This window comes from Numida meleagris, chromosome 10, assembly GCF_002078875.1.
Source record: "Numida meleagris isolate 19003 breed g44 Domestic line chromosome 10, NumMel1.0, whole genome shotgun sequence".
Lineage (NCBI taxonomy): Eukaryota > Metazoa > Chordata > Aves > Galliformes > Numididae > Numida > Numida meleagris.
Genome location: NC_034418.1, coordinates 2,614,177 through 2,628,826, shown reverse-complemented (window position 1 = coordinate 2,628,826; position 14,650 = coordinate 2,614,177).

Genomic DNA, 14,650 nt, shown 5'->3' with positions numbered 1-14,650 from the left:
CTTTGTGATAGAGTTACGCCTTCCTTTCTGAAATGAACAATCTTAATTCTTTCAATCTTCGTGTGGATCACAGAGTTCAGTTTTTCTTCTTTTCCATGGACTGCACTGTTTTCTGTATATTGATTGCCTAGGAACAGTATGTGGGCTGGTTCTTGGAATTGGGAGTGAATCACTGTTTGATTGCTCTTCTGGTTTCTGGGTAGATTTTGGACAGGATCTGAAGGCAACTTACAGAAACCATATGAAATTATGGTACAGAGGTCTTGGAGTGAAGCTGGATATGTCATGGTATTATTTTTCAATATGCAGTAATTATCCTGTGACTATGCAACTCGGTGATGTTATTTAGCTCAGAATTGACTGCAGAATTGACCTTTTTATTCCTGTTGGGTATTTGTGGTGCTTTGCTTTGGAAACAGCATATACTCAAGTCTTCTTGGTATCCTGTGCATATCATATCAGGTGGGAAAAGTCTGCACTGGCATTGAGGTGTATTTAACATGCTAAATTTGTGCCCTGAGCTAGAACTAGCAGTAGAATCAGAGGGAATGGCCTCAAGTTGTGTCAGGGTTCAGGTTGGATATTGGGAACAATTTCTTTTCCAGAAGGGTGGTTAGGCACTGGAATGGGCTGCCCAGGGCAGTGGTGGAGTCACTGTCCCTGGATGTGTTAAAGAAACATTTAGATGTTGTAATGAGGGACATGGTTTAGTCAGGAAACAATGATGGTAGGTGGGCGGCTGGACTGGAAGTCTTTTCCAACCTTGGTGATTCTATGATTCTAGGAGAAATAGTAAGAAACTGCATCTATGGGCAGCCTTGTTTAAGCTACTTTGGACAGTGTTTTTTTTTAGTTCACCTCTTGTCTGCAAGATTATACATACCTCAAATATAAACCAGAAGGATTTATGTTTTTTATAATCACAAGTTATGAGTCCATGGCATCTGTGTTTCTGGACCAAATAGCAGGATGTTAGAATTGTTTGGAATTACAGGACAATATCTCTTTATATCCTGGCTTGCAGGAAGCAATGAATTCTGGTGATAAAGCTGAAGTGGTGGAAGTTGAGTTTTGGGAATGCTTAAAGGGGTGGCAGTTACAGAACAATACATATAGTGAAAGATTGCATTTTTCACTTTTGTAAGTGACATTTTATACATACATATGGAACTAACAGTCTGTGTCCTGAGCTATTACAGATAAGAATGTTCAGTGATGCTAGGCAGGGGGGAGGGGGAACACACTACAATTTACATTGTGCATTAGTGGAAAAGGACCTAGAAACTCCATTCTAGTGTTCAGATTCAGCATATTTATTATCCAACTGCTTCCTCTCGTAATTCACCAGCAGGTAAGTCCCTTGGATATCTAGAAATGTGATGACACAGAGCAGAGCCCACTGAAGGACACCAGTTCTGAGTTCAGCTCCACCAACAAGCAAATTGGTGATGCCAGGAAGGTTCTTCCTGCTCTCACTGCTTGAGTTTCCTAGAAGGATTAGTGGTTACTTTTCATCAGCTCCCTTTTCTTTAGGAGACTTTTGTTATTTTCCAGCTCAGCCCCTACAGACCAGCTTGTGCGGCTTATAATTTACTTACCAAGCTTGCTGTCATGGAGAAACAGGAGTGGGATGCTGTGCAAAGGTCGATGAGAAGGCAGCAGCAGTGTCCTCATCAGCAAAGGCTGTAGTCCTGCAGTAGCTGAACAAGAGGAGCAGTGCAGCTATAGTGATCATCACCCAAGTCCCAAGCAATCAACCATAGAATCATTAAGGTTGGAAAAAACCTCTCAGATCCCCAGAACTCCAACCCCAGCCCACCCTTGCCATGCCCTCTGCCCATGTCCCTCAGTGCCACATCCGCACGGCTCTGGAACACCTCCAGGGATGGTGACTCCCCCACCTCCCTGGGCAGCTGTGCCAGTGGCTCACTGCTCTTTCAGGGAAGAAATTGTTCCTGATATCCAACCTGACCCTCTCCTGGAGAAACTTGAGGCCATCACTTCTCGTCTCATCACTGTTACCTGGGAGCAGAGGCTGACACTCTCACCACAACCTCCTTTCAGGGGTTGCAGAGAGCCATGAGGTCTCCCCTAGCTCCTCTTTTCCAGACTGACCCATCCCATCTGAGGGAATCCTCAGCCGCTCTTCAGGGCTGAGTAGGGCTGAGACCAGAACAGGACCAGTTAGGCACAGTTCAGACAAAGTCCAAGTCTTGGAGCTTAAATGCAGTCCCTGGGCCAGGAGGATGGTGATGTGGGGTGGAGGGTACAGAAGAAGTTGATGGAGGGCAATTAGGGCCCACTGGTGTTCTCAGAGTCTGACACATTCCAGAAATTAGAAAAAACTTGCACAAATGAGATTTTGCTTTTGTAAATGGGAGTCAGATGTTTAGGAAAGTGAGGGACTAGAAGAATGTAAGTCATGACAGGGCTGTTAGTCATTGCTGAGAGAATAGAAGCAGATCTGGACCAGGATTCCAGAAAAAAAATTGTACAAAGGGGATTTGTTATTCAGACTGTTCCAAGGATGTGTAGGTTTGGAATGACTTGGAACAAGAAAACTATGGGGTTTTTTTCCTTCCTCCCACACCCTTGCCTCCAGATATCTAGAGAAAGATAGAGGAGAAAGATAGAGGAGCCAATCTGAGCAGAGACAGGAATTTCAGTTGAAGTTATTTAAATGTTTGCATGCTGTGGGAAAACAGCTTTTTCACCAAATGGATTCAATGTTTCCAAATATCTTTGCATGATCACTAAAGAAACTATCTCATTTAGAATGAATTGAAAAATTCTTCTGTATCAAAAATCCATGATTTCGCCAATCGCTGGCAGATACAAACACATCTCATATATATTGTGCTCAAGTCAGTAGACTAGAAGGTTAAGAAGATGGCTACTGATTTTCCCCAGAACAAAAGGCAGAGGTCATTTTAAAGCTGCCCTTTGAAGAAAAATCACTTAAGCTCATTGGAACCCGGAACAGGCACAGCCATTCTCAGGCTGGCTTGTTTTCCATTTCTATTAAAACATGTGTCTGGCAGCAGTACTGTCATATGAATCGTGGCTGAAAAATCCAATGGGAGTAAGTTATCTGTTGAAGCCCTTCCAGCCTGTAACACTGGCACTGAGATGTAAATGATCATAGAGTCATTTGAGTTTGAGGGACACTTGAAGGCCATCTGCTCCCACAGAGCCCACAGCTCCATCAGTGCTCACATCCCCATCCAGCCTGACCTCGGGTGTCTGCAGGGACGAGGCACCACCACCTCTCTGGGCAGCCTGTGCCACTGCCTCACCGCTCTTGTTGTAAAAATATCCAATCTAAATCTTCCATTTTATTTTGAAACAATTTCACCTTGTCCTGCCACAGCACACCCTGATAAAGGGTCTGTCCTTTTCTTTCTTACAGCCCCTTGTGATATGGAAAGGCCAATCCCTTGCCTCCCAGAGCCTTCTCTTTTCCAGCTGCACAGCCCCAGCTGTCAGCCTGTCCCCGCAGGTGTTCCATCCCTTGGGTCATTTTTGTGGCCCTCTACTGGATGCACTCCAACAAATCCACATCTCTACTGAGGACTCCACATCGGGACACAGTGCTCCAGGTGAGGTCTCACCAGCGCAGAGTGAAACATCTTTTTTCTCTCTAATGAGATAAAGTGAATATATCAATCTTGATTAATGAATATTTTCTATCTCCTGAAAAATACAAATTAATATAGTCTTTGGGCTCTCTGGGAATGTGGACTTTCTTATGGTCTTCCATTTCCTTTTCAGAGGTAGGCAGATCTCCTAAGGATGTTCTAGTGGAGTTGGAGGAGTGTTCACCTTGAGAATACATTGCACAGCTGAGAGCAGAGAACTACGAAGCTGTGTTACACTATGTGTCTCTGCCAATAGTCGAAGTTATCACTTTGAGACAGATGTACAGATTATTTAAAGGTTCAGAAGAGCAAAAGACAGTTTAATTCAACAGAAAAGCCGCAGAGGGAACAGACATTAATTAGGGACATTTTGAAATGCTTGGGTCTCCGTGTCAATGTCTGTAAGAAAACTTTACTCTGAGACTCCAAGTTCTGCAAGCTGCTGCTCACAGTTTGCTTCCAATGGCACCTAGCTAGCATCAACCTGAACATCACTACTGCTACCACTGCTAATTTTAATTCCCTGTGTATTGTCGCTGGAAGAAGAGGGATTATTGGAGGTGCCAGCGTGATAATGGAGCTGGAGGAATTCATGGTGACAGAAAGGGTGCAAAAGGTCAGCCAAAGGGATAGGGAGCAGCTCACTGTCACATGAGGATTGAGGCATTTTCTCTCTCTTTAGAATTATAGAGATGTGTGTGTTTGGTAGTCTTGTCATGTGCTCTCTGGAACTGCTTTGCCTGGAGAACACACCAATGAGATACTCATGGGGACCTTATTTTATGTGTTTTATTACAGGAAGCTACATGACTAAATTCAGGCTCCTCTTGCTCAGAGATAAAATGCTCTGCAATAAGAGGCTAGTATTCCACTTTCCTGTTAGGAGTGTGATGTGGTGAAGTAGCGAATGCTAACCTGTTTAAAACAAATGTAAGCAAGGAGGCATTCAAGACCAGTGGACATGTGGCACTGAGGGATGTGGTCAGTGGGCATGATGGGGGTGGGCTGGGGTTGGATGTGGGGATCCTAGTTGTTTTTCCAACCTTAATGATTCTATTCCATGCAAACAAAAACTGGCTCTAAGTGATGTGAGATGAACATGGGATAAACTGATCTTTGTGCTTACTGTCGTAGTCAAAATTCTACATGAGATTCAGAGCTGTTTTGGAGGCAGTTCCATCTGGTTTGGCTGAACATAATGCTAAAAATCAGAAGTTGTTGCTGAAGTCTGCTTTATTCCCTATTGAAGTAATCCCTTTAATAACTCCTGCTATTCTTCCATTTCTTTCATTTTCTCCTTTTAGCCTCATTTAGTATACAGAGTTATGAGACATACTATTGAACTGACTGCTGATTTCACTGGCTCTTCAATAATGGCCAGAGAGCCTAAGTTAGATGTTAGTCATTTCATGTGCATATATGTATGTACACATGTAACAGCGAACAGCAGTGCTTATAAGCAATTCAGATTAATAACCACAGAGATGAAAGTTGCTTATTTATCTACAGAGGAAGCGGCAAGAGGAGCAAAGTTAGCCTCATTTTCCTGAATACGTTTACTACTGATGTGGAAAAATGAGTTTCAGCATTAGTGTAGTCTTACTGACATGATGTAGTTCTTTGTTTCCCTAACTTGATGGGGATAATTTTTGCAACCTGAGGGCAGGCTCTAATGGCCTGCACAGCCTCACGTGGACCCTCTATCCAACACACTGCTGCCTTTGGGCTGAGGAGTTCATTTAATCCCAGTGCTGGAGCTCTGCTCCCCAAAAGAGCTGTGAGCAATGCTGATTTGTGTGCCAGGTGTTGGGTCGTGCTGCCCATCATGGCCTTGCTGCTGTGGGCCTGTTTAGTAGTGCCTGGTCTGTACCTGGCCTTGGTTATTCCCACTGGCTCTTATCTGTAGGTTGAATTCCTGGCCATGGACCTGTCATGTTACCAGCTCTCAGCTGTCCTTCCTGCCCTGCCCTGTTCCATCACTTGGTGCCTATAGAACGGGTCTAGTCACAGGAGTTTTCAGACCAATATTCAAGGTCATTATATCTACAAGGCTATTGAGGTTCATGAACTACCTTCATCTTTCACCATTCTTAATCAGCTTGGAAGTGATAAAACATTAATCATGAGATAAAAAGCAATGTAAGAACCTAGTTCATGCTATGATGACTCAATACAAACACTGGAGCCAAAAGGCAAAGCAAATTGCAGGCAAGGAAAATTGGCTTGGGGAAGATGTCTGTTTTTCTGGCATTTAAAACTGTTTTTTCTTCATCAAAAGGGTTTTGATCCTAATTCTTATTGATTGTCGCCACAGTATGTTGATGCAACTGAGGGCAGAGAGTGGCTAGAATGAGCAATGAGTTGTAGGAAAAGGAACAGAACAACTGAGCTGTTAATGCTGCTTATGGTTTGCGTTATCTGGTCACTGTGTGAGAGCCCTTTCCTCAATTACATCATGGCTTTGTGGGTTAAACAGTGGAAAGCAGTGTATGCTAATGGGCTTTGTGTTGAGGTTTTAAGGTTGTTCAAAGTCTAAACCTGTGTGATGAGATATAATTTGCTGAACAAGCATGAAATTTATGTTCCCTTTCATGACACTTTTTTCACTTTAAATGCAATGCTGACTCAATTTTTTAAATATAAGCATTAATCAAAACAAATTATTTGGATATTTCTTGAATTTGTTTTTGCTATACTTCTGCTGAGTGTTCCTCTTTGCATATTTGCTTCGGCTCCCTGGCTGATAGTGGGTATCTTGCATACATAATCCTTTTCTGTGGAGCTGCCAAATTGGGAACTCACAAGAGCTGAAGTCAAGCTTTAGGAAACAGTATTTGTGTAACATAATAGTCAGTTACACTAAATACTGTGCAAATACATAGGTACGTAATGTCAGCAAGGGCATAATCTCTGAAATTAGAGCTCTGCGATCAAGTCACCTGGTTGGGTCTTTGTTCTTATGCTTTTACAAGTGTTGGAAATATCCAAATAATTGATCAGGACGGTATCTCTGATAAAAGCAGATTTAATTTGCAATTGCAATGGTGGGCATCCTGCAAGCAGGAGCGCCTGCAGAAAGCAGTGTTCCATCTTTTATGCCCTATTACCCGACGCTTATCTTTTCCTCCCCTGGTTCCTCATTGGCTGAGTACTCCAGGTTCACAATCTTCCCGACGCTCCACTAAACATACAGATACTGGCTGAACATAAATTGTTGCTAGCTAAGCATGTATATTGCTAATTAATTAACTTCTAACACTTGCTTACTCAGCACTCGGTCATTATTTCTGGACACCTGCTCATCCTTGGATAGAGATAAGTGTGGAAGGAGGATAGAGGGGGGGCATCATGATGCTGCCTGTTGTATCCCAGCCTACTCACAGAGTGAGGCAGTTTGGCCTTGTGTGGAGGCCTTGGCTTCTCTGGCATTTGACAAGTCTGCTTTTCTTTTGCTGAGGGTTTCTTATCCAAACAGAACAGCCTTACAACCTGCTTTCTAGTCCATAATACTATTCCCATACTATTCACAACTATTACAGTTTTACAAGTGAGAATTAATCACAAAATTCAACAACTGTATTTCTAAAATATGTTACTGAAATATATGGTATTTCTACTTTTTCAAATTGGCTGTTTCTAAGGGCAAGTTACAAAATATGTTGTGCTCTGCTTCTTTAGATCAATTCCCCTTTTTCGATATCTAATGCAGAAACAACATTCAATTCCTACACAAGGCAAAGTATTTCTAGCAGTTGAGAAGTGAAAGATAGAGCTAATCCTGAAGTGCTATAATGTAAAGCGTGCACTGATCTTTTTAATATATTGCCATAGGATCAATAGTAAACTAATCAGTTATCTTTGGAATAACTTGTAGTTTATATATCTGGAAATCAGAACAGTATGCCTTATCATTATGCATAAACAGTGCTGATATCAGCTAAATGGACAGTTTTTAGATTGGAACCGGAATGTTATGAGGTTTCTGTAAGCTCTGTCTTGTAGTAGGGAAAAGTAAATGAGGTAAGTAAAATGGAAAAATACTTTTTTTTTCTGGAACATTCTTATCTTCTTTGCAATGTGTAGCTTTTAATTGTGAGTTCCTGAGACAGGTGTAGTTAGGGGTTTTCCCCTTGTCTTAAAGCACGTCTTAATATATGTGTGAAAATCTAAGCTCAGATGGTGTTCCTGTTACACAATGCATGCTGGCATTTGTTAGTTATGCCCTCTACTTTCTGCAGGAACTGCTGCAGCCAATGTTGGCTGTGCCACCAAGAGTTTGTTGGGGTTCTATTCTGTTTTGTTGCCTCCCAAAAGAAAGTACTTAACCTCACAATATGGATATGCTCTTTAAATATGGGAAGAAGCATGTGCATTTCAGGATCTCAGAGGAGAACTGATCTACAAAGTATCTAAATGAAAACTTCTGACCCAAATGCCAATGGAGTACATCATAATGACATATGTTTGGATACTGTAAAAAATAAAATAAAAACTTGGTATAAGTCTACACTGGAAAAAGAGCAACTTGGAATTTCATTAGGCAGATTTTATCGTAGCTCTTATTGGCCTATGATATGTGGTCTGGAGTTGACTGTATAATGTCTTGTAGTTAGAGAGCCAAAACCTGAACTGTTACTCTCTTGTGAATGTGATGATGGCAGGAGTGTTGGAAGAGGGTTTATTCCATCATTGTTACTTACAGCTATATTATTTCAGAAGCAAAGTCTATTTAGTACCTTGCATCTGGAAATTACGTGTATAGAGACACCTCTGTATGAACTTGTTGTTCAGCTGCTGCTGTTGCTCAGTAGCTGACCTTCCTCAAGATGGCACTTCAGCATCCTGATGCAGTCTGCTCTGCACTAATGCCCAGGAAAGCACACTACATCGCACATAACATTCTGCGTGTGATGTTTTTTTTTCAGTGTCTTCAGACTGGAAACAGAACAGAGCCCTACATCTCCATGAACAGACCCTCTGAGGGCAGTCACATTGTATAATCTCAGTCAGACAGTCCTTCTTCACCTTAATGCTTGTTCAGCTGTTTTCCTTGGACATCTTCATCTAAATTTGGCGGGTCAGTCCTGCTGTGAAGCTTTAGGAGTTATGGCTGTGGGCCACTTGATACAGATGTGTGGCCAGAAGTTTTCTGAGTGTGTCAGCTGGAGTTCAACAAGAACTATGCTTGGTTTAGAGATGACCATGAAATGCCCGCAGAAAGACTAGGTGGTATTTTTATACACAGTAATAAACTTACTGATTCAATACAAATGTAACTATATATAACTTTAAAGGCCATCAGGAAATCATGGAAATGTAATACTGGAATATGTTCTATTTATTCTGATGTTAATATAACAAGTGCTGGGATTTTTGTATTACTCATCCAGAATCATGAGAAGTATACTTAAGTATTTGGAAAAGAAAACCTCTAATTATGTGATGAAAAGTCAGATGTTAATCATTACAGGTCTTTAGGAATGATTTGTTTGGCCTGTTTGCATTAGCTTTTGAAGCTATAAAAGGGATTGCAGTCTGAGTCTTCTCAACACTGTACAAACATGCTTTGAAAAATATTCCATGCCCATGCAATGTGACTACAATCAGAGGAGAAGTTCAGAGAGCTCAAGTGACTGATCAAAAGTTGCTGAAGTCTGGAGATAACCCAAATATCCGAGCTGCTTTTTGTCTGTCAGGTCATGCCGCTGTTAACAAAGGGAGCTTGGTTTCAGATAGCTGTGTTTTCCTGTTTTTCTACTGTATCTTTCCCACTTTCAACAGAAAGATTGGGAAATGAGATTTTTTTCCTAGAATGATTGTGTTAAGATGCAACACTTCTAAATCTTTCTGCCCATTGCTTTTAAAATCAAATTCTATGTTTAAGTTAACATTTCTAATATCTAGGCATGGCTGAGAAGTGCTCTGAGAGGCACAGTCTGACTGAATCAAAGCTCTGTCTGCTACTACAAGGTAACTGTGGTATTGTCACTGTTTGCCAAACACGGTGCTTTTGGGACTGTTGGACAGTGAATAGAGAACATCCAGGGAGCTATAAAGAAGGTATGCAACTGAGTTCATCCATGACAAGAGTGAAAGCTTTTTTTTATCCTTTGTGGAACTTATTGTTTGCTATTGAACTTGCTGTGAGCCTGTGGGTGCTATTGTCTGAGTTCTGTACTTCTTGCAGCTGAGCTTCATATGAGAGTCATCTTGAGCAAGTTTTGAAAAGTGAATTGTCTGAAATAGCTGGTTGTCACTTACCCATGACAATGAGACTTCCATCTGCACACTCCCTGTTTGATCACTGTGTGTGAGATGCAATTAAAATCTGGCTTATAATAGGAAAAGGATTTTTCAGACACTGCTTGGTGTTTTGAGGTCTAATAAAACACTCTAAATAGCGCAGTTAGAATAAGGGTAAAGGCAAATGAACTTGGTGGTGGACTATTAAGATGAGTCAGGGAGGAGGAAGTGAGACAAGCGACATGGCCTTGTCACTGTGGGTAAGAGCAGCATGCTGGCTTTGTCAGCACAAATGAGAGTGATCTAAAGCCCCAGAGGTGAAAGGTTAACATGGACTTATCAGTTTCCTGGCACTTCAGGAGTTGCCTGGCCTACAAGTATCAATGAGAAAGGCAGCTGCCATGAATACAACTACAGGCAGGTTATGGTTTCTAGAATCTGTTTTCAATTATTAACTCAGTGTTTTGTGTGAATGTTTAATACTTGCAAATTAATTGCCTCTCATAGGATTGCGTAATTACTGTCTGAGTAGTTACGTATCTCCTTTCAGTTCTCTGAATAAATGCCTTTGGTGTAGAGACTGGCCCAGAAACAAACATATCCCAAGGAAATGGAGCAAGATGCGCAGCCCTCAGAGCTATAGGCTATACTTCTTTTCTTAGATGTCAGTGTTAATTGTGTTTTATCTACAGACATGAATTGGAGGACAAGATTCTGGGTTTTCCCAAGTTAGAAGTAGGATGGAAGGAGATTGAGCCAGCTCAGAGCTCTAGAAAACATTTACATGCTCACTTGTAATTTAGTATTAATTGTATTTTTCCATACTTACAGCAAATGTATTCTAGGAAAATACGAAGGCCTACTAGAAAGCGAGCAATCTGATCCTAGTTTGATTGACCTCCTCCTTGCCAGGTTTCTTCCAAAGCCCTTCAGATTATTTTCTTGGTGTTTTTTCCTATATTACAAGCATCAAAATAAAATAATTATATTCCAAATGCCCTTGAAATTAATTGGGATGCTTACCTTTGCTTCATTAGGCCTTTCTATTTAATGCAACATAGTTTGGTCCAGAACTCCCTTAAAAACAAAACAGAAGATGTTCTAGAAGTAAGTTTTCAGGAATGCTGGCAGGCACCTTCTCCCACCAACAACCTCATTCTTCTTGGTGTTTCAGATGAGGAGATTGAGCTGGGTAATTAACATGTATGATCTGTATTTACAAGCTGAAAAACTGTTTGGTTTATTCCCTGAAGACTGCCTTGCTCAACACTAGGTGGAGTAAAACGAAGAGGAAAACCATCCTAGTTTTCATGAAAAATGTACTTGTGAAGGCAAGGGATTAACTGGCTATGGTTGTGTGCAATCCTGGCAGCTATCTTTTGGTATCATGGCTGCAAAACTTCCTTCTATCCCTCACTGATACTCAGCTGCTCAGCCAGAAAGAACTCCCTCCTTCTTGATACCTAATAGGAGCCTTTGTTAAAATGAAACTCATAAACCTGAATTTCAGGCTTGTTTTAACATGTTAGTCTTTGTGTGGGCTTTGAGCCTCTTTCAAAACAACTTTTTTGTGGCGTTTAAATAAACAAAGCTGCTAGGTTTTGTTTTTAAGTCAGATGGATGAGGGAAATCTGCTGATTTCCCAAGAGGTAACTTTATCAAATGCAATATGCTGTGATTTATATTCCCAGTCTTTTAAAGAGGTTCTGCAGGGAGCAATGCCTAGCAGGCTAGGATGTGTGGCATGACACCTCCCACCGCCAGCTGAAGCTGGTTGCAGCTGAAGCCAGCAAGTTTTCTCCAAAGAGCTGCTGCATCTGATCAGCAGGAGTTGGTTTTACCTCCCTTAAGGCTCTTTTTCTGCTTCTGCCAGCAGTAGCCAGTGAACCTGTCTCCCTGTGCTAGGCACGTTCTCACAATGCAGAACACTTCGTTGCAAGCTGCTTGGAATATCTTCTCTGCTCCACTGAATATACCAATTCTATTCCCAAAGTATGTTATTGGGCAGCTGACTTCCAAAGACTTTGGCAGAATCTTTAAAGGATAGGAGTCAATATGAAGCAGAAGAGATTTGGCATGGAGTTCTACCAGATTCAGTTGTTCTATTTCCCAACAGAGTCACAGATGTAAGCTCTTTCCTTTGTGGCATGCTGCTTTTGATGGAGTCACACCTACACAAAGGGCACAAAGCCTGCTTTTTCAAATTTTAGAAATGTATCTTGCTTCTTCACTAAAGAAATAAAGAACAGTAAAAAATCATTTGGTAAGTCTGAGTAGGGACTTCCGTAGTGGAAAAAATCCCTAGCACAGTTGCAATGTATAGGTCGTCTGAAATATATAGCAAGAATTGGATAGTAAAGTCACCACCCACTTCCCAGAAAATTCAGTTAATTATTATTTCTAGATGATTAGGAAGAGTGGGAGAGAGTGGATAGATGTTTAACAGGATGACCTACTAAAGTTCATAGAAGTCATTTCTTGGTACAGGGTAAAGATAAGATCAGAACCAGTGGGACAAACATGCCTCTGGAATAGATGCACCATGGAAATAGTTTTAACACTAAGTTCAACCAACTTGCTCCAATAGACTGCTCAATTTAGTTATCCACATGTATGCTAGGAAATGAATACTCACACATTGAAGAAATATGCAAATTTTCTGTAGAAACTGCTGGAGAGAATCGCATTCATCTGACACTCAGTCAAACCTACGTGACACCCAAGTGACAGACTCCAGCATTCGGCCTGAAGTGTGAAGTTTTCATTCAGCAATGAACTTGAGGACATGCTTAATACCAAGCATTGTAGCAAAACCTCAGCAGAAGTACTTGATCACATGCTTACCCTCAGACATGGGTTCTTTTGTAATCACACGTATACCTGAATTCAAATTAAAATCCTTAAAACAGAAAAAGAAAGAAATTCAGGGTAACCTTTCAAGACTGACAGTGGAAGTTCTTGTTACTTTGTAAAGCCACTCTGAAGTGCAATTTTTTACTTTCTGAAATAGCTGTAGTTGATATTTGCAGGTATTGCTGAATTGAACAGTTAAATATAAAGTGTCAGGTGTGCTCGTGCAGTAGTGGTAGTGGTTTTGCTAAATTATATACAAAAATGAAAATTCCTTTTAGAAAAAAAGCATGTTTCTTTGCTTGATTTTTAATTGTAAGCTGGGCAACAAAAAATCTAGGAATTAAGGCTTGTGTTATAGCTTTCCATACCAAAGACATCAAACACAAACAAGTTGACAAGTGCCACGTGGCTCATTTTGTTGCAGAGAGATTTATATATGTGTGTTTTCTGATTTTTTTCCATGGTCGCAAGCAGAAAAGCTTTTGATGTAGCTCAGTGGGCTTTATAGGGGTGAGAAAAAGGTAGGGAAAGACTGTAGGGAAGAAGAACGCAGATATAATGTAGACCACAAGGGAAGGTAGGCTAAGAGAAAACAGCTGGAGAGTGAAGTACTACCACAGTGACTTAGTTGGCATTGTTAGCCTGAAATGGAGAAGTAAAACTCAAAAGAAAGATTATCAGGAAGGGCTGCTTTCCTAGGAAGCCTGCATGCAAAGTGTTTTTAATATTGCAGTGTTGCAGCAGACACATTTAACATTTGGTTCTCCCAGGCTCAACATCCTTGGCTGGGTTTACCAGTTGTAATAATGGTGGGGAGTACTTTGGAGGTCATGTGTGTTACCTTGGTGCTGCTTAAAATCCACTGTGTCTTTTCCAGATCATCTCAGGGTTCAGTCCGTTCACTGGCTGTGTATGTACTCCATTTCTTTCAAATATGCATAAATAGCAGCCACTCCTGATGCAAACCCAGGAGTGACCTTGCATAAGCTCTTCTTGTATATACTTTTTTCCAGGTGAGAGAATAAGAGCAGATGGAGATCAGACCAGGGTATGGAGTGCAATATGAGCTCTCTGTGCTTCTCTGCTGTGTTTACTGAAGGTCATCTCCCACCTGATGTACAAGGTGAGAACATGTTTCCTCCCACACATTAGCCCTTCAATTTTATTGAGGTGTCTTTGTGAACAAGAAGTATTCAGAAAATCTCCAAGGCTTTCCACTCAGCTTTTTTATCAGGCACATGAGTGACTGCATTGGTCTGAAAAACAAACTGCACAATGCTTCTACAACATTGTATAAGTTCACACTTTTGCCCAATTCCTATGTGTTGTCTCAGACCATGGCACAAGTCCAGATGAGGAAGCTCAGTCAGAGCTAGCTTGAACTTGAATCTGAGGTCATCAGAGATAGTCCTGTGAAAGCATCAGCTCAGTGTTTGCTAGCAGCAAAGAAAATCCAGTGCTAGGAAGGGATGGGGGCCAAACCAGAAGGCTGCTGCATAACCCTATGGCTCATGTGTGCATACAGTACTCTTATGTTGCACTCTTTCTCTCATGTCAGGATGTGAGAAAAGAGAGAGGTCTAGAGAAGACAAACCAGGTTGGTAGAAGGTATGGAACAGTTTAGGTCTTGGGGATAAGTCAGAAAACTGAGTGGAATATAAAAGAAATTTATAGAGATGATTGGTGTACAGAGGATTGGTGTTCAGTTTTATACGCTCCCTTCCAATACAAAGACTACAGGCCACGTGAAATTACCAGAATCCAAATGAAAATAACCTGAAGGAAGGAGCTGGCAAGTGAGCAAACCTCATCAGGTTTCAGCCAGTTGGCCCAGCTGCAAATAGTTGGAGGCAAGGGAAGATACAAGGCACGCATCACATGCTAGTCCTGTTCAGTGACTGCCAGCTAATGCCCAG